The 19,212-nt window shown below is 29.9% G+C and overlaps 1 pseudogene; it reads right to left on the reverse strand.

Moving 5' to 3' along the window:
* Window positions 1-7,997: 7,997 nt before the first annotated feature.
* LOC128043057 (chloride channel protein CLC-e-like) lies at window positions 7,998-12,981 on the reverse strand (annotated as a pseudogene).
* Between the last annotated feature and the right edge of the window lie 6,231 nt (window positions 12,982-19,212).

A 19,212-nucleotide genomic window follows, 5' to 3' on the forward strand; every position in this document is an offset into this window, starting at 1 on the left:
GTGAACTCATAGGAGGTTACTCTTAATTAACAAGAAATAGGAATGGACTAATTCCAATGTATATTATCATAGTAATTCCTAGATTTAAACAAAACATTTACAATGAAGTAATGCATTTATTTTACTACAACAACGCCATAATTTTTTAAACTAAGTGAAGTTTGAGCAATTAACAATTTTTACATCCCTTTTCTTCTTGACGTTTGAATCGTCGAAAGAAAGATAACAAAAAAAACAATTTATATATTTAAAACAAAAAAAAAATCCCAAATCTAATGATTCAGAAGCAAATCTGTAGTTTCCTTAATAATAAAACAAATCAATAGTCATAATAATTTTTTTTTTTAAAAAGCTACCAAAAACAAGCAAGAAGGAAAATAAAATCCCAACCTGAGATCTGAATCATAAGCCTAAAAGTGAACAAAAAGGAAAGATCCACGCAACCTTCACCGCGGTCTCCGATTCAGTTGATGCAAGGCGGGATCCGATTCGCGCTTCCTCCAATCACGCCCCGCCATCTGGCTTAAATCAAAATAAAATTCAATCCAATATTAAGGAACAGCCAATCAGTTCCCGACCTGCACCAAGCGAATTAGAGACCGCCGGTAACTGAATCAATCTCCAGCCCCTTTTCCCTTCACCGAAATGGTTGGTTTTGGGAAAAGGGCTCCTCCTTACCATCTATAACTATTACTATTTCTATAACCCTATCGCTGAGCTTGATCTTCCCTTATTTGCCCGTTATTTATAATCCCAACAGACCAGTTCCTTCTCTCCACGTGTCCAACACAGTCACTCCTGTTTTGTGAGCAAACAAGGGGAAAAAGTCCACCGTCTCCACTGCAAACTTGAAAAGCACAAAGCATGTGAATTTTTTAAAGTTTCTTATTTCAAAAGTTTTCGAATTTAAATAACACTACTAAACATGGAATTTACTTTCATTTATTATTTAAAGCTTAAGATTTTAAAAGTAAATTGGTAGTTGAATCTGATTAACTGATATTACTACGCAAATTATCCAACTTTTTTCACTTTTTTTAATTTTAAATGAATATTTATTTGTTTGAGGAAATGGACTGAAAAAGAAAAACTTAAACAGTATTTGGAAAAATAAATTTTTAATGAAAAGAACAGTGACGAAGTGGCTGTTAAAAGAGGCGTAGATAAAAGAGATGCCATTGATACAGTAAGAGCACGTGCGAGTGGTTTACAGATGCAACGTGGAGTAATAGTGTGGTAAAGATTTGAAAAATAGACTGACCTCGGTTTTTTGCGATCCGTGTCTTTGCTCTTCAATTTATTCTCCTTCTTACCAATAACATAATGACACCTGTCACTTACTTTTTTCTAATTAATATATTTCATTCAGGTACAATTCTATAATAAGTCTTCTTATCTTACTTAATTTGTAGAATTACTTTTATATATTTTATTTGAAAAAATTATTTATAAATTTTAGTTAAATCATTAATTCTGGTTAGTTGATGTTGTTAAAGTTAATGAGATAACAATAAACAAGTAATAAAAGTATAACATATATCTGCATCAGGAGATAAAATTACATAGGCTCTTCCTGTTAATGCCTGCTCATAATAAAATAAAGATTTCGAAACATCACCAAAAGAAAATTCTTACACAAAATTCTTTGAAATCAATTTATAATAATGCAAAATTTCAATTTTCAATAATTTTAACAAAATTTCAATTCGATTTTTTAAACTATAAAAATCTTTTGTAAATAAAAAATTATTATAAATTCAAAAGTATTGAAAATATTGTTTTTGTGTATGCATTTAATAATTTTACTAAAATTATTATTTTTGTCTTATATAGAGCTATGGTTAAAGATTTTTTGAATATTCGTTTGACAAAGATTCAAACCATGTCACCCTAATCTCACCCCAATATTGTATTAATTTTTTTTATTTTTTAAATTGTAAAAGAAAATTCTTGATAGACCTGGCCTTTTCTGAAAAATCAAAATTTTCAATATTTTAATATTCTCCATCATATTTTGAAAAGGAAATTTAATGAGAAAATAATTGGCTGTCAATTTTCCAATAAGCTACAAATTTTAGAAAATTTAAATACTTAATTTAATCAAAAGAATATTTCAAAAATGTCGAATTTTAGGAAAAACTGTAAAATAATATAAATAAATAGTATTTTTAATATATATGAATTTATATGAAATATTTTAATAAAAAAGAATATGATATTTAATAATAAAATAAAAGAAATTAAGATTATAGTGTATTCAAATAATAGGATAATGTTAGTACTTGAAGAAAAACTTATCGATTATATTAACATTGTATTAAATGTAAGGTTTAGGTAATAAAATGAGAATACAAAGTTTTAGAGTACAATGGAATAGCTACATGAATTTTGATATTAGTATCTTTTAGTTAATGTTGAAGTAATTAAATGAATAAATTGTATAACAAGAATAATATAGTAAAATGTGTTTTAGGTAATTTTACATTTTGTAAATCAAACAGTAAAATTTTACATTTTAACCAAATAAATAAAATAAAATAACATACCAACAATGTGACAAGTAATTTATATTCCAATAATCTTATTATCGAAAAAAAATCTTATATTTTTTCCTTTTATATATCTATATACAAAGAGAAGTGTTGAGATCAACCCGATTAAGCAACAAGTAAAAAAAATAATGGAATAAATTGAGAAATTGAACACAAATTTAACGTGGAAAAACCCCTCTAAAGAGAAAAAAAACCACGAGCAAAGATGATTTTACTATAATGGCAAAAGAACGAATAGTATAAAAGATGGAGATAAAAACTAAACCTCGAAAACTCGAAAACAAAGAACCCTCAAAACGTAAACACAAAATTCTCTAAATGTGTTATGAGTTCTAATCTCTAATGGGTGTATTTTCTAATGTTGTAAAAGAGTCTATTTATAGGCTAAATTCATAGGTCAAATAATAATGAAATAATTTAGACTAATCAGAGTTTGATTGAAATAAATAAACAGAGTTTAACTAAAAGATTATTTCTCAAATTTGACTGAAATAGGAGTCATACTCAACAAATCTCCACCTTAACTCATATTTCCACAATGCCATCTTTACCAAAGCCCGCCACGGGCCTATCTTTAACTATGCAAGGAATTAATTGAGTCGAATCTGTGCTTAGAAACTGGAAGACTTCTAGCCTTCGACTTTTACACTGTCAAATTAAAACTAACTCGAACCTGATTTTCACGAACACAGTGCCCTAACTTTTCAAAACCTACATCCAAAAGAGAACCTCCATTCAACAAAACGATCATACCTTTTTCCCTCATATGACCAAGTTGCATCCACTCCAAACGAGTTGACTTCGACTTTGTAACGAACGAGGGACGTCTGATTTCACCGGTCACTATAGAACCTTCCAGAATATAAAGACCGTTGGTTCTTTTACCTTTTAACAAAATGAGAGCTCCACGAGATACTTTAATGTCGCTTGAATCGATGTTGATTTTGCATCCTTTCAAGTCTAAAATACCCAATGAGATGAGATTATTTCGTAAATCAGGTACATACCTGACATCTGAGAGTGTCCTAATCGTCCCATCATATATCCTAATTTTAACAGTATCAATACCAATTACCTTACTAGATGAATCGTTTCCCATGCGCATAACTCCCCTTCAACCGAACCGTATATGGGGAACCATTCTCTATTGGGACACATGTGGAAAGAACATCCCGAATCTAGGATCCACTCGGGCATAAGCTTGGAGTTACCGCTCGTTGACACTAGCAAGAAATCATCACTGCTTTCATCGGCCAAATTAGCACTAGCTACATCTTCCTCGTTACTCTCAGCAGCTCTTTTATTTCGCAGTTTATAACAATCTGCTTTGACGTGACCTGACTTATTACAATAACGACACCTTTTTTCTCGTTTCTTTGATGCTACCAAAACGGAAGCTTGCCTATCTGCCTAGCTATCCAAACCAAACTCATTGTCGAGTTTGTCTTTACTCAACAAATGACCCTTCATATCTTCAAACGAGAGTTTGCCTCTGTCATAAATCAGGGTCTCCTTAAAAGACTTGTATAAAGGGGGTAACGAGCACAAAAATAGCATAATCTGATCTTCATCGTCAATATGAACCTCAACGTTCTTTAAATCACTTAAAAGAGTAATGAATTGACTGATTTGATCTCTAAGAAACTCACATTCATTCATGCGAAACGTAAATAGATATTGTTTCAACACTAAACGGTTAGCCAGGGACTTAGTTGCATAAAAAGTTTCTAACCTTTTCCACAAGGCGGATGAGGTCTTCTCCATCAATACGTCCTGCAATACCGCATTCGCGAGGCACAACTGGATTGCAGAAAAGGTCTTTTCATCAAACTGTTTGATTTAGATTCTCAGGCTTTTTCCCGATAACAACCTTTTTCAAGCCGGTTTGAACTAGAATTGCCATCATCTGAACTTGCCATAGATTAAAATTTGTCTCACCATTGAACTTCTCAATTTCAAACCTTGTTGCTGCCATCTCTGAACGGGCTAATCTATGAAAATTGAACTAGCTCTGATACCACTTGTTGAGATCGAGCCGATTAAGCAACAACTAAAAAAAATAGCAGAATAAATTGAGAAATTGAACACAAAAATTTAATGTGGAAAAACTCCTCCAAAGAGAATAAAAAACAACGGGCAAAAATAATTTTACTATAATGGCAAAAGATGGAGATAAAAACTAAACCCCAAAACTTCGAAAATAAAAAACCCTCAAAACGTAAACACAAAATTCTCTAAATGTATTATGAGTTCTAATCTCTAATGGATGTATTTTCTAATGTTGTAAAAGAGCCTATTTATAGGCTAAATTCATAGGTCAAATAATAATAAAATAATCTAGACTAATCAGAGTTTTATTGAAACAAATAAGCAGAGTTTAACTGAAAGATTATTTCTCAAATTTGACTGAAATAGGAGTTATACTCAACAAGAAGAATAATGGGAGCTTGCATACAAAGTTTATTTACTTTTAGAAAAGCTTGATAATTGTATGTATAACCTAATATGGTAATAAACTTGAATCCGATCGGTTTGATTTGATTCAATTTGACGAGGAAGGAATTTTTTATTTATTTTGAAAATCAAGTTTTGAAGTGAGATAGATAGGTTTTTTTTAATTAAAATTTTCAAGATTAAGTCTAGTTTCAACTTCACTCACCCAAAATTTATATCTCATATATAAAATTTAATAAATAATACATTTTATAATAAAATATATTGTATTGTATTTATATTATTTATATAGTCTAAAATTACTATGGTCAATATATTGACTGTTAAGAAAAATAAATTAATAGTGGAAAGTTTAATTTACAATATATCAAATTTTAATATTTTTACAAATGCTTCAATATATTAGTATTATATTTGAATTATTAAAATAATTAATATATTGTAATTATGTTAATTACTAGTTACTTTACATTGATTAAGTTAAAATGTTTTAATTATGATTAAAATTTTAATTATTATAAAATTAAAAATTTTAAATAATTTAATATATTTTAATTATACTCATCCATCCAAATAAAGAATATTAATTTAATGTTAATTATAGTAATTAAGAAATACAATATTTAACAAATTAATTAAAAATTAATTACACAAAATCACACATGACATAAGAAAGTAGTATAATATAAAAAATAAATATTCAAAATTAATAAAAATTATTTATTCAAATTCAAATGTTAAAATTTTAAATAAATTTAAATTTGATAAAAAGTCAAAATCCAAAATTATAAAAATTAAATGGAATAAAAAAAGGACCCCGGCTAATGTATAGGTGGGTTGGTCATTCTATTCATCCCTGGCTGGTCTACGTACGTACATTTGTTGAGGAACTGAATATGGGTATTTCCGTATTTGGAAGAAAAAAAAAAGTAAATTATATCATTAGCTTTTTGTTTTCATCACTTAATTAAAAAATTAAGGTTTGGTCATTAAAATATTCAAAAAATTTTATTTAAGTCATTGAACTATTTAAAAAAAAATTATTTAAGCTACTTAGTTGTTAAGTTTTTTCTTTTAAAAAGTTCCACTAGCGAGATCCAAGTAATGATTCAGCGATCGGTATGTGGATTAGTACTCATCGACAAGAAGGGGTGAGCGTTCAATTGAATCAAGTGAAATTCATTTCGAGTTAATGAGTTCTATTTTATCATCCCAACTCGATTTGAAATTTTTTCGAATTGAGTTGAGTGAAATGAAATTCGAGTCGAGTTGAATCAAGTGAATTTGTTCGAGTTAAATTAAAATTTTAGTATGATAAACTTGAATAATTAATTAACTTATTTAGGTTTCCAAAATTAAAAGTTTAACTTTCTTTATGTATTCTTTAGAATTTTTTTAAAAATATATAATTTTTTTAAAAAATATAAATTTTGGAATTTTTCTAAATATTTTGAATTTAAAATTATTTTAAAATTTGAAAATTATTTTGATTCTTTTGTAATTTTTGTTGATAGGGAGACCAAATTACTCATTTTCAAAATTGACGGGAACCAAAAGAGTATTTGCACCAATATGTTATTTAAATTATTGGAGTTATTTGATTTGTAAAATTCAACTCGACTCAAAACTCGAATAACTCGATTCGATTAACTCAAAATTCAGATTTTCTTTTTTTTTTCGATTTTTTCTACTCGAATCGAGTCTTGCTCACCTCTATGACAAGAGGAAGAACATACCTTAGATCCAAGTCGATTTGACAATCAATGTCGGAGATCGAGGAAAAAATTATTTGAATTTTAGTTTACAGATTCGTAACGTTTAAAATTGTGTCATAAAAAAATTAAATTGTAGAAGAGAAGGGGAAAAGAGCTTTAGATTAGTATAGATAGTGCGAACAAAAAAACCATATAATATCGATTTTAATAACTCAATGACTTGAATAAAAATTTTTAAATTAATGATTAAATTGTAATTATTTTAATTAAGTAATCAAATTAATTTAGTGAATTAAAAAAATAACAGCAATGATATTGAATCAGAAATCGAGGGCAGCTGACTTCACTCTCCACATAGTCAAAAAGGGGGAAATTAGTCAATAATTTCACCTGTACCTACTTTATTGATGTGAAATCTGAATTTCTACGAAAGCTCAGATGTGGAGAAATAACTTCTAACTTAATTATTATTACCAATTAATTTCAATATTATTTTAAAGTCAAATTACAAAAAGAACAAAGAATATTAAGATAAAAGTTTAAATACTGATTTAAAATATTAAAATTTATATTAACATGTGCATATTGGTATTAATTTAAACAAATCGAAAATGAAATTTAAGATTGGAGTGGTAGGTTGGTATAGGGAGAATAGTGACTATCATGATAAATTCTACAAGATAATTCGTGTTTAGATGAAAGTTTCGAACCAGAAAAGGAGAGAAGGATGAAACATTTTAAAAATATTAATATTTTTATTCATTTTATTTGGATAAATAATATTTTTAAATTAGATAATGAAAATTTCATTAGTTACAAAGTAATTATATTAAAAATAAGTAATCTCGATTGAGTCTTAGTTGATTGGTATAGGCATTATCTCATAAATAATGATATGATTAAAACCTATAATAAAATTATTCAAAAACAATAGTAATATAAAAATTATGCAATATGTAAATTATATACTAATAATATAATATATATACTTTGATTAAATAAATTAACATCTTTGAAATCTAAGTTTTTTTTTTAGTTTATAACATTACTATATGTGAAATAAATAAGATTGGGTAAGCTACATATTTAGTTACTAAACTTTTAGGCTATTTTTGTTTTAGTCATCCAATTATCAAAAATTTCAACTTAATCACTAAAGTTTTCAATCTTTTTACTCACTCTATTGTTAAATCCTTAACACTATGATGACATGTCATTTCTCCCCCAAAGTCTTTTATTGTCGTTCGACTACTATCGATCGTCGTTCACGACATAGCTAGCACCAAAACCCTTTAACTCTCCTCTTTATCCTCTTCAGTTTGGTTCCCTTTGAAACCTGTTAAAAAAAATAAAAATCAAGCCAAAACTTCGTTCTCAGGCTTATTTCTTAGCTTCAAAACGCACTTTGAATCACTCAATTTAGAGTTCCGGAGCTCAAGTTATAACTGTTTTAGTGAAGACTGCGTAAGCAAATTTTTTGAATGGGATTATTACGCAAAGGGTAAATTACACCAATAGTCACTCAACTTTGATGCAACTGACAAAACAGTCACTTTGATTTCAATTCAGTCACTCAACTTTCAAAAAATGACAAATCAGTCACTAATGTTATAAAAAAGTGACAAATCAGTCACCCACAAATATTTTCTGTTATAGACCTAACGGGATAGGTGACGTGGCCAATTAACTAGCCATATTGGATATGTCCACGGTGGAAACCCACCAAATTTAAGAAGAAATTGAAAAAAAAACCTAATAACAAAGAAGAAGAATAAGAGAAGAAACTGTAAAATCCATTTCAAAGTTTCCAACGACCCCAATACAATGGACCCCACAAACAAACCAGCAGCACCGATGACAAAAGATAACCCGAAAGACCTTTCATGAATGGTCGAGATTCTAACAAAATATCGACATTCTCGAAACCTCAATACATAATTTCAAGATATGCCAAGGCTGTAATAGCCTGATTTTTTAGTGGTATCGAAAACAGTGGTTCGAGGCCACCAAATACGACAACTAAGTTCACAAATATTAATATTTACGAATCAAATATGGTTTTAAAAAGGTTTTTAAATTAGTAATATGTGTTTCATAGTGATTATTAGGTCAAGTGGTTTTAGAAAGTGAGGTATCGGGACCTCGTTTGTATAAAAAAAGCCATAAATATTTTTATAAATATTTACAGAGTGCCATTAAGATGGTATTAAAGTTTCGTTAAAAATTTTAATGTTTCGATAGTCAATTAATGAAAAAGGACTAAATTGAAAAGGTGTAAAACTTGTTAAATATAATAAATAGGTGATTAAATGGCTTAATTAATAAATAAATAAGACTAAGTAATAATTTTACCTAAATTTAATGGATGAGACGGCATAATAAAAAAAAAAGCCATTCAATGGTAAAATTATAATTTTGGTGAAATTAAAATAAAACAAATTAGATTTAGATAGTTTTATAGACATTTCTTCTTCAATTTTCAGTTCAAAACAGACATAGAAGAGAGCTTAAGCTGGTTCTTCAATTTTTGTCCATGTTAGTTCAATTCTTACTCGTTTCTTGTAATTTTTATGTTTTTGAGATTGTTACAATTAGGTCCAATTAAATCTTACATTTTTGATTTTATTAAAAATTTTAAATGTTTCCATTGATGAATATATATGATTTTAGTTATTAAATGATGAATTTGAGATGTTGGTTGATATTTAAAAGTATTTTGTTAAGTAATTTTGATGAATTTTTGATTAGGGACTAATTTGTTAAATTAATAAAAGTACAAGGATTTAATTTGAAATTTTTGCATAAATGGGATGTTTTGAATATCATGAACATTTTGATAGCTTGTTTTGTATTAAAATGGTTAATTTGCATGTTTTGGGCTCAAGGACTAACTTGAATAAAAATAAAACTTTAGGGGCAATTTTGTAAAATGTAAAAATGAGCAAATTGCATGAAATGAATTGTTTTACTGTCTAAATTAATATATGGAATGAAATTATTAATTTAGATCAAGGTCGAGTGGAAAATCGAGGAAAATAAAAAATTACAAAAGTGCCCTTGAATCTTGGTATTTCTGCAATTTAACCAGGTAAGTTCGTATGAACTGTATTCTGTATAATTTTGATTAAAGTGAATGTTAATAGGTGATTGGCATTATATATATATGTTCTATTGTTGGAACTTAATTATTATTGGAAATATATTATCGAATTTAATACTCAGTTTGGATTGAACGCAGGATTGGAGTACATTTGTAAATTGGTGTATGGTGGTATTGGAGGGAGACATCGGAATACCCAAGTAAAGCGGGGTTCAGCATTTGTTGCCAACTCTTGTGTTTTACTTTTTGTTTGGAGTGATTTGGGTGGATCAGCTTTCATAAGCTTCTGTTCAGCTTTCACGAGCTTCTGTTCAGCTCTCACGAGCTTCTGTTTAGCTCTTACGAGTTTTTGTTTAGCTTTTATGATTTTCTGTTCAGTTCTTATGAGCTTCTGTTGGAGTGTTCGGGAGGACTAGCTCTTATAAGCTTCTGTTAACGATGTACTCTTATCCGTAAGTCGTTCTTCTATTTGGGAAAGTCTTGGTAAAGTGGTTTATTTAATGAATTTGAAAGTTATCCAACGAAATTCTAAATGGTTCAATGGGCAATGTTCTGTTACGAGACGATATGAGTTTGATACAAACTAATACAAGTATATACATGAAATACATAGAAATGATGGTACATGATATATTAATATATATAATGATATATTGAAATGAATGATATATGTATATGAAGAAACAGAAGAGAATGATATGTATCATGACATGAACATATACTGAATATCTTTGATATGTTGATACATGGAAATTATGTAAGTTGAGACGAGTAATAAACTTAAGTGTGACATGTTGAGATAATAAGATTATAGGTGTTGAATTTATATGAAATATGTTCAAGTATGCTAACAAGTCTTGTTGTTTGATGGTTAGGCAAATGTCAGGGTGTTGGTTGAATGGTAATATGTTTAATTATAAGTTGTATTGAAATGGTAAGTGTTCAAATGAAAATATGCTTGAGTTCATGAAATAGTGGTAAGGTTTAAAGTTATTTAAAATCCTACTATGCTAAGGATGATATGTATTAGTGATGTTGTGGATTTATTCACCTTGTGAGTTGTTGAATATAGCTTCATGAATCTTGTGGTGTTGATATTGGATTGTTCTTGATATGTATAATTTCATATTTGAAATGAATTGATATGATTAAAGTTTATACGAGCTTACTAAGCATTCATTGCTTACGTAGTTGTTTTCCTTTACTTTCAGATTATCGGAAGCTCGATTGGGTTGGAAGCTTGTCAGAGTTATATCACACTATCCATCAGTTCTATCAGTACTTTCGGATGTTTTAATTTTGGTTATAATGGCATGTAAGTATTTTATTTAATGTTGGCCTATATGTAATTTGTTGAGATTAACCACTTATTTTGGCTTGTTTTAGATGCCTAATTATGGCTTGTTAATATGCATAATGTTGATTGTAGGTTGACACCAAATAGGGTGAGATATATGGCTTGTAAATTGGTCTATTCCAGTCCACACGGGTAGAGACACGGGCATGTGTCTCAGTCGTGTATGACAAATAGCCAGGTGACACGGTCGTGTGTCCCCTGTATCTTTTAAAGAGTGCAAGTCAGTATATTCACACGGCTTGGCACACGGGCGTGTGACTTGGCCGTGTGACTCACATGGCCTGGCCACACAGCCGTGTGACCCCTGCAGTGTTGAAAATTTTAAATATTTCTGAAAAAAATTCTCTAAGTTTCCGATTTAGTCCTGACTTATTTCTAATACGCATTTCGGTTCTTGAGGACTCGTTTAAGGGACAATATATATGATTTCAATTGGTTTTATTATGAATATTGATATGTAATGAAACATTTGAAATTTTTGTCTGAATGATCCGCAAACCCTGGTAATGCTCTGTAACCTTGTTTTAGCGATGGATATGAGTTAAGGTTACAAAGGCTATTACACCAATAGTTAGTCCCTCAACTATAGGAAACACATGATTTGGTATCCCAACGCCTTGGTTAAGATTGTCTACAACACCCAATAAGTAAAATGTTAATTTAGAAAACGCCAATGTAACCAAGCCACAAAGAAAACCCAACAATAAATAAAGTAGAAGTTTTGAAAATTAAAAAAAAAAAAAGCTTTGAAATAATTAAATGAGAAACATAAAAGAATACGGTTTCAAATGATGATAATTTAAGAAATTTACCACCAGGAGACCGGAAATCATACTCAGGAACCTTAAAGGTAAGTTCAGAACCAAGACCAACTTTAGATATCACAGAAGCGATAACTGCATTGAGAATTACCATCGAAGTTGTGTTAGTAAGTGACATTGATGAATCCATCGACGATGATGGCCACAAAATTGACTCAATGGTGAAAAAACAACCAGCAATGATAACATTAAAACCTAATATTCAATTCCAAAAGAATTATTGTCTAAAATTTCAAAAACGAATTAGATGAGATTCTAGTAGCTGAGCCAGCAGCCAAAAGGGAGAGCTTGGTTTGAGGATTTATATCCAAAAGAGAATGGATTTCTTTAGAAATAGAGGAACTAATCTCGATGCTTGGACCTTCAGGCCTTAAGGAATTACCAATCCCGATCGTGATGCAAGACGCTAAAGCTTTCAAAACAGAACCCAAACAACTTTGGCATTATAACTAGCTTTCGAAACAGCGTCCCTACTATCGTTCAAAACGTTGATGATTAAACTACCCCAAGCAAGCACAAAAATGACATGTACCCAAACGGAGTCGAGAGGCTCCTCTCGCGACTAGGAAGCACCTCTGTAAGGAATCCCATTCCAGAAAAAGTCGTGAATCTCATGCACGTTGTTGTTGAACAAAAAAATGATGATTCTCGTAAAAATATTGACCAAGCAAGCCAAAATGATAACCTCAGGATTGTTGGAATTATCTTCGAAAACGATGGTTTGTTCGTTAGCGGAGTCGGGTAGGGCAACAGTGACGAAAGAGGAGCGTTGGTTTAGAATGGGAAAGGGGGAAGGGGAGAAATAGCTGTTGTTGAATGGAAAATAAGGACTTTATTTATTTATTTATTTATTCTTCTTCTTCTACTACAAGTAAAGGGGATGGTGTAGAGGTTGTCGTTTCCACGTGGGATGCCAACATGGCAAGTTAATGGGCCACCTCAACTTTTTGTTACATCTATAACATAGTGACCGATTTGTCATTTTTTGAAAGTTGAGTGACTGAATTAAAATTAGAGTGACTGTTTTGTCAACTGCATCAAATTTGAGTGACTGTTGGTGTAATTTACCCTTACGAAGATTACAAGTTTCGAGCTTTTTATTCAAGTTTAAATCATATTGGGTTTGATTTTTAGGTTTAATTTTTGAGTGGCGTGACATGGGAGAAGAAATTGAAAAGTTTATTTTGTGCGGAGAAGATGATGAAATGAAATAATAATAAAAAAAGAGAAAAGAAATAAATGTACTTAAGAAACAATCATTTTTGTCTTCCATGTCGAAAATCAAATGTTTCATCATCACAATGTTAAAGAATAAATGGTAGAGTGACTAAAAACAAATTTGAAAACTTTAGTAATTAAATTGAAAATTTTGATAGTTGAGTGGCTAAAACAAAAACACACTAAAAGTTGGGTCGCTAATTCGATAGTTTACCCATAAGATTATGAGAAATTAAACACACACATAAAATTTGAATTATTCTAATCCCTTTGAAATTATTTATAAATTTTAAAATTGTCCATTATTTTTACCTAAATGAATAAATTCATTTTGAAAATTTAAAACTCTTATAAAATGAAAATTATTGAAATTATTGAAAATAAAAAATATTTAATTAAATGAGGATATTAATGCATATATCTATTAGGTTTTGTAGTTTGAATGTGTCTTCGGGTTATTTCTATTTGTTATATTTTATTAATTTGTTATTGTTTGAATAATTCTCCTAATATGAAGGAGTATTTCTTGAGGTTTACTTCTTTTATTTATCTATATATTTACATGTGAATCCTTTATTAAGAGATGCAATTATTATTTTCTTTTTTTTCTTTTTTGTTGATTCTTCACATGATATCAGAGCTACCATAAGCTCTAATGCGTAAGATCCTGTAACACCGTTAAAATTTCGATGCCAGTAACAATGTTATTTTGAGACATGAATAGTCATTTTCAGAATGAATGGTAAATTTTGAAGTAAAAGCAATATAATTTCATGTCTTAAGAATGGTATTAATAGTGGGGAAAAAGTTAAGGGATGTGTATAGGAATAATATTGTCATTAATTGAATAATTTGGAGGACTTATGTAACAACCCGATTTTTAATGGTATCGAAAAATGCGATTTCAGAACTCTATTTTTGTAAATTGAGTTCGTAAATATTAAATATGAATATTTACTGAGTTATTATAAAAGTATATTGGTCCATCAAATTTTTCAATTAAATAGTTAATTTAGGTACAATGTCTAAATTGTAAAAGTCCAATCACTATAGGTTTTAATTAGCCAAATATTTGAAGACTTAAGTTGCAGTTACCCAAAAAACTAAAATGGTAATTAAAACATAAATTTCTCATAGTTGGTGGACGATGATGTCACTATCCACTAAGTATAAGATTAGTAGTTAAATTATAGTAATAATAACATGATTAAGTTAAATAACCTAGATTAATTAAGAATTAAACAAGTATACAAGGAAAAGAAACTGGAATTTCACCATCTTTTTCTTTCTCTCCACCGTCCACCATAGTTGAGAGCTTGGAAAACCTTCAAAAATTCTCCCAAACATTCGACCATTAATTAATCAAGAATTGGATCAAATAAGAGTTAATCGAGAGAAAGCTAAAATCGTTGATTAGTCCCAGAAGAATCAACTTGTTAGTGTTTTGAATAGGTAAGTTCGTATGAAACTTACTATCCCTCTTTGTGTTATATGTGTGTGCTTGTGTTTAATTTAGTTGCTTTTATATAGATGAAATATTATGGAATTTGACATATTTTGCTAGATAAGGACGGAATTGAAATATTATGTGGTGATTGATTATTACGAAATAAAATAGGGTACGAATGTATAAATAAGAATGATTTCAGGATATAAAATATAAAACGTGACCCTTTTTGCATGGTGTGTTATGTAAATGAAAACGATCACAGGGATGATATTAAAAATGCAGAAATTGATGTCTGTGTGAATTTAGTAAAATATTAGGATACGAATGGCATGTCAATAAGGTCTTGTGCAGGCTTGTACGGGATATATATTACAAATGTTAACGAGATCCATTCTTTGTGTATTCCCTGGTATTATGTGACACAGGTTTAGCTCGAACGAAAAACCTAATGTGTCGTAATATAGGTTTAGCCCGAACGGGTAACCTGATATATTTATACTGAGCTTGGATGAGCAATTGGTGTGGTGTAGTTTACATGTGTATCAGAGTCTGTTTTACAAGGATTCATCGGGTGAAATGGTATAAAATGAATTGAAAATTTGAAATGTGATGAATTGGACTTGTTATTCAAATTGAAAAGCCATTGAATGGATTGATTTATAAATAATATACTTTTACGATTGTTGATAGAAAAAGTGAATGAATCGAATCATGCATACTTGTTATAATCTTATAATTTGTGAAGAAATATACCATGTTGATAAGTTATATGAAAGTGACATGAGTTTGCTTGTTAAGTTATTTGTAATATCTAATAATCATGGTTATATATATGCTCACTTGTTGATATTTTAAGTGCTATGTCTTAGCCAAAGCTATGTCAAACTTTGGTAGCTTTAATGCTTATTGTAAAAAAATAAGGTAAGTATGGTATTTTCCATTTGAACTTACTAAGAATTCTTAATGCTTACCTTAGTTGTTTTCTTTCCCTCTTCCATCGTTACCTTACGAAACTTGTCAAGCTGAATCGTCTCAAAGCTCACACTATCATTAAATCGGTAGTTATGTAATTATTTTGAGTTTAAGGTTGCGGCATGTATATAAGGTTCTTAGTGTACACTTTAGCATTTGAAAGTGTTTCCTACTTGGCAAATGCATCTTGTGTGATATGTTGCATTTGTGACTTGGTAAACGTATGGTATTAGTCATGTTTCATGCTAGAATAAGTGATGATATATGCATATATGTTTGGCATGTGGAGTGATATAAAATGAGGTAGAAAAGATACCAAGGTTAATTGTAATTGCCCAAATTTAAGGTTATTGGAATAGTGGTTTCGTAACCACAAATCCGATTTAAAGAGAAAATTATTATTAATTTTTAATATTTATCGAGTGATTAGATATAATTATTAGAGTATTGATAAGAAATTTTATTGATTGCATGCCTAAATTGCCTATTAGGACTTAATTGCAAAAGTGGGTAAATATGAATTTTAGATGATAAAGGATTTATTTGAAGTGCATAATCAAAGTAGAGGTCCTTAAATAGTAATTAGACCATAAAATTTCCATGGACAAAAATAGGCATGCATAGATAAAAATAACTAAAGTTTTAATGAAGGGTATTTTAGTAAATGAATAATAAAAAGAATAAAAAAGGAAAAAAGATGGAAAAAATATCATCGTCTCCATAGCTTGCTGCCGAATTTGGAAAGACACCATAGCTAGGGTTTTCACACTTTTTCAAGCTCATAGTAAGTGATTCTAAGCCCCGTTTTTAATGCTTTTTACGTTTTTGAGATCCCGGTAGCTTAATTTAGCTTATTCTAGCAATAATTTAACCTAGGGTTTATATTCGGAAAAATACCCATAGGTGAAAAGTGTTTATTTTGATGTTTTATGATAGATTATGAAGCTAGAAATTATGTTAAACAACTTTTTCTAGCCGATTTTAAGCAAAAACGAGTAAGTTGACATAATCGGTAAAAATCCCTAATGTACATAAGTAAGTGTTAGAGTGAGAATTTGATGTTGTCATAGAAGAGAAAAATGTCCAGCATGTTATATAACATAAGAATATGAGATGAAGTTTAATTTCCAAACTTTTGGGCAAAAGCGTAATTATGTAAAAATTTAGGGGCAAAATTGTAATTGTGCCAAAGTTAGAGTCGATGGCTGTTTTAATGAATGTAAGTATTAAATAAGTTAAATTTGCTATTATATATCAAGAAGAATGGAATTTGAGGTTAGATCGAGGAAAGAATAAAGTTGAAGACTAAATTGATATGTTTGGCTATATTTGCTACCGAGGTAAGTTTACGGTAAATAAATGTAATATTTTAATAATTATTATTAATGTTGTTATTTTCCAGCAATTATATATTTATTTCATGAATTTATTTAATGTTGACTCAAGTATGAGATGACAGAGAATCAGTGTTAAAAAGTCCCGTTGAAACATAAGGAGTGTATCGGATACAAATGTCATGACATTTGGGTAAAGAGATCCCATGTAAGACCATGTCTGGGACATGGCATTGGCATCATTGAGATTATGAGAGGTCCCATGTAAGACCATGTTTGGGACATGGCGTTGGCACCGAGATGAGAGGTCCCATGTGAGGCCATGTTTGGGACATGGCGTTGGCACCGAGATGAGAGGTCCCCCGTAAGACCATGTCTAGGACATGGCATGGGCACCGATATGAGAACTCCCATGTAAGACCATATCTAGGATATGGCATTGGCAGTACATGAAACATCCCATGTAAGACCATGTCTGGGACATGGCTTTGGCATGTTATTATCAGAAAGAGACCCAAGTATCCTTATTATTCCAATGTGGTTCAACGGGCTAGTAAATAACTTATGTCCATGAAAGTTTAGTTAAAAGCATAAATGGCAAGTTCAAGTGAGTTATAAGAGTTAAGAGTATATTACGTTACCCATTGAGAATCAACATTTCAGTAAGAGAAAAGTAAGTCATAATTATGAGTTATCTAATTAAACAAGTAAGTGAATGAGTAAGAGATCAAGTAAAGAGGAAATTAAAGATTATGTTACTTGTTATTATTATTTGTGTTTACTGTTGCTATTTATTTACTTGTAAACTTACTAAGCATTATGCTTACTTTGTTCATTTTCTTTTTATATAGCATTATTAATCAAAGTCGAGGATCCTAAAGACGTCGGGATCGTCCACACTATCAACCACAACGACTCGGTATTTTATGATGAACTATGTTTGAACTATGGCATGTATAGGGACTTACTTATTTTGAAGGTTGTATTATGATTTTGCTAAAGAATGATGTGTAAATATCTAATGATGAATGGTTGTCAAAATGGCTAAGTATGAAGGTGTTTGTTGTTATACATGTCTATGTAATAAATTATGCATAGAAATCATGAAAGAGTAATAATTTGCAAAGAAACAGATTTCAAACAGCAGCAGTGACATGATTTTGAAAAATCACTTAGGATATTATAAGATGAATTAGAGGGTTTATGATATATAGAATGAAATCTTGTTGAGTCTATTTTCATGAAAAAATAACGGTTTAGCAAAAGGAATTTTATATTTTGAGATATGTGAATTTTGGTGAGACAGGGTCAGAACTATTTTTGGAGTCCCCTGTTCTGAGTTTAGAAAATCACTAAAAATTGTACAAAAATATTTATAAGTTTTAATTTATATTTATAGATTCCTTATTGAGTCTATTTTCTGTAGAAACAAGTGAGAACACCATATGAAAATCCTACGATAAGAAAACTTATTTTTAGAGGAAAGAGGTCAGGACAGTCGAGTGGTGAAATAAGGGGGACTTCAACTAATAAAATATATGAATTGTATGAATCAAAAATTCTAAAAAAATTTATGGTAAGAAGATATATGTGTCTAGTTTTAGGGAAAATTTACAGATTTAAATTTCGAGTTCCGTAGCTCGAGGTATAAATGATTTAATGACTGCTGCGCGAGTGGATAACTTTATCATAAATAGTGAGATAAATTTTAAAAGCAAATTTTTATGCCCCGAACTAATAAGTTAAGTAAAGCAATGCCTCGAGCTCGACTCCAGCTACGGTATCGGGTAGGAGGTGTTACATTAATGAATGGTTGAAATTGGTATATTTGAAAGTGATGCTTGGAAGTATGCTTGGAATATGTAGTTGAAACTTGATTATTGTTGTTCATGCTAAAGGCCTATTACTCATTAATGCATATAAGGTGTAGAAAAGTATGTATTGAATTTGTATGGCATGTCTTAATGTGTTTTGAAATAGGTATATTTGGCAATTGAAAGAATGTAATGCAATGAATTGATTTTGAATACGTTGAACTCATGTTTGTGTTGGCTTTGATTGGAATGGTTAAGTGACTTGTTTGACATGAAATGGTATGGACTTGAGTTGGTTTTGAATGGTATAAGGTTATGTGAACCATTTAGGTAGTATGCACCTTTATGAATAAGAACCAAATGGTGTTTTTGCCAAAAATAGGGACCTTGTCTTGACCATAAAAGTCCAACATTGGAACGTGGTG

Source organism: Gossypium raimondii, chromosome 8 (genome assembly GCF_025698545.1).
Source record: "Gossypium raimondii isolate GPD5lz chromosome 8, ASM2569854v1, whole genome shotgun sequence".
Lineage (NCBI taxonomy): Eukaryota > Viridiplantae > Streptophyta > Magnoliopsida > Malvales > Malvaceae > Gossypium > Gossypium raimondii.